Raw genomic sequence first — 2604 nt, 5'->3', positions numbered from 1 at the left:
TGGCAGAGCGGGGGCCGCCCGGCCGGCAGCCGCGTTGCTCTCGGCAAGCTCGTTACCGGAGGCTGTGGCCCGTCGCTGGGCGGCTTCGGCAGCTGTGCCTCGCAGCGACGTCTTCCCTCCGCTCGCGAGCGCCGGCTGGACCTGCCTAGTACGCGCCTAAGGCGGAAAAGCAGGGGGGATGAGGTCAAAAAGCGTGTGCACATAAAAATATATATATAAAATATATATACTGTATGCATATTGTGTATATTTGCCTATTGATATTCATTCAGAATATCCTCTGCCAGACCGGCCCCCCGCAAACCCGCCCGCGACGCGGCCAGTCCTACGTGGCTCGGGTACCGAACGAGGCCCAGTCCGGGCTTACGCCGGGCATTAATGGACGTGGAGGACCAATTCGGTGCTTCAAAACCGTCCCTTCGTTCTGCAGAAGCAGGCGGAGGCGGGCGCAGCGCGTCAACGTGCTCGCGGTGGATGCTTCACAGCGGAAATTATCGCGGATGATAACGTGCTGAAGCAACGTTAAATAACAGGTTAATTCATGTACCAAAGAAAATCAGGACAGCTTATTACATTTATATCTTGCCTCGTTAAAGAAACCAGCTCTCGTTGGCTTCAAAGCCAGTAACGCGTTTATTGCCGACGTTTCATCGATGCCGAGGTGAGCTACTTTTCCCTTTTGCGAATCCCCACAGCTCTCATCACTGCGAATGATGAAGATTCAGATACAAACCCAGAAGTGCCCGGGAAGAAGCGAGACGCGTGCTGCTCTGCAGTTTGAGCGACGGCCTGCGGCTGGCTGAGGACAGCCTGGCGGGCGCGTAGTGGGCAGCTCTTTACGGACGGGCGCGCGGGGAACCTTCAGCCGCAGCGCGTGCAGCTCGAGGCGTAACCAAACTCGCTTAAGTTCACGTGATTCCCAAGCCAGCAGTGAAGACCGAGGGAGACTTGCGCTCGTGCTACCCCGGCTTCTGCCACGTCGTTTACCAACTTCTTCCCGAGGACAGAGCGCGTCCACCCTCGGTCTTCCGAGTCCGCTACTCTTAGCGCCGTTTGCTGCTTTGGAGGACGCGATCTGCCCCAGAGACGCAAGGGACGAGAGGGGGAACGTGCAGTGGTCTCCTGCGTGGGTGGCCTGAGCTCCCGGCCACCAGCCCTTTCCACTCTGCCACGGCAGAAGAAAATGAGAATGGTGAAAAAAGTTGATAAATTACTCACCTCTATGGACTTCTTGTGAAGGTGTGCTCTGGAGCTCACAAAAGTGGATGATGCAGCTTTTTATTAACCCCGTAATGCTTCATCCTCAGCAGAAGGGAAGAGGCGCAAAACACGTCCTGTGATGCTGCTGGTACCTCTGCTCTGAACCAGCGCTGCCAGACAAGCAGTGCCTCTCTCACGGCACTAAAAAAAAAAAGAAAAGAAAGGAAAATAAGCATCCTAGGTCAAGCTATGATCTCCAACACCATCATCATAGAGAACCTACTGACCTGCCTTCATCTTCTGAACAACGTGCAGAAATTCCTCCCCCGGGAAGCAAAAAGCCACGCACACCTTTAATTTTCACCCACACAGCTCACCCGTTCTTGTTAAAGCTTCTAGGAAGCCCCAAGCACGGAGCTGGGAGGGAGAGGAGGTCGCCCAGCTCACAAGTGACGTTTTCAGGCTCGAATCCCCACCGCGCGTCGGAAGAGCGGCAAGAGCCGTGCTTGGCCTCTTCCCCGCCAGCTCTGCAGGGTGGGAGCCGGGCGCCCAGTTGCCACTTCCACCCTTCGGTGCGTGGAAGCACCAACGCTGGCCACGGTGATCCAAAGCGACGGCAGCGAGGATGAGCAGAGACACGTAGTTGGAGACCCGCGAGTTTAGGGGAAGAGCTGAGAGTGCTGAGGGAAGCGATTCTCCTGTCAAGTGATACTTCCCTGATGGGATTTGAAACCTTCCTCCGTAAAAGCAGGCAGCTGGGAGCGTTGCAGCGATTAAAAGCTACGACTCTGCTCTAAAGGAGATTGCTCAAGGTTGTAAAACTCTCAAACTAAACCGATAATGCAGAAAATGAACTCAAATTAAGAAGAATCTGAGCTAAAAAGGGAGCTGAGAAACTACAGCTTTCGTTTTGGTAAACTATGAATTTTCCTTGGACTGGTGTGTCCCAATTCAGTGTGTAATGTCTGAAAGAGACTTATAGTTTCCTCCTCATTAATAATATATCTTTCTGAGAGCTGGACTTGAACTGCTCAAACACAAACCACGACATGACCAGACTCCCCCAGAAGTCACGCTGCAACGAGGTTAAGGAAGAAGAGCAGTTCATACGCAGTAGCCAAGGGCACTTTCATCCTAGTTAGCAGCCTACAATTATCACGGCCTCCCAAGAACACACGTATTTTGGCCCATTTCTCGTCAGCATGTTAACACACACATTTTTGGGAAGGGGGGAGCATGGCAGAGCCCTTGCAGCCCTGCCGAACGGCAGGAGCTGCCTTGCTCCCCGTCCTTCGGCCCAGGGATGTCGCAGCAGGGACCCGCGCCAGCCCACCTGAACGTACTTCGTGAACGGGGTCATGAAACGCCGCGGCTAATCCAAACATCACCCCATTCTTTACCATT

The 2604-nt window shown here is 53.9% G+C and overlaps 1 long non-coding RNA gene across 1 annotated transcript; it reads right to left on the bottom strand.

Annotated features, from left to right (window-relative positions):
• Positions 1-232: 232 nt before the first annotated feature.
• LOC134144371 (uncharacterized) lies at positions 233-1388 on the bottom strand. The gene is made up of 2 exons (XR_009959339.1): positions 1219-1388; positions 233-511 (listed from the first exon to the last, which is right to left on the bottom strand). It is a non-coding gene; the product is annotated as an uncharacterized LOC134144371 (long non-coding RNA).
• Between the last annotated feature and the right edge of the window lie 1216 nt (positions 1389-2604).

This window comes from Rhea pennata, chromosome 9 (assembly GCF_028389875.1).
Source record: "Rhea pennata isolate bPtePen1 chromosome 9, bPtePen1.pri, whole genome shotgun sequence".
NCBI lineage: Eukaryota > Metazoa > Chordata > Aves > Rheiformes > Rheidae > Rhea > Rhea pennata.
This window is presented reverse-complemented; position numbering and strand designations above follow the sequence as displayed.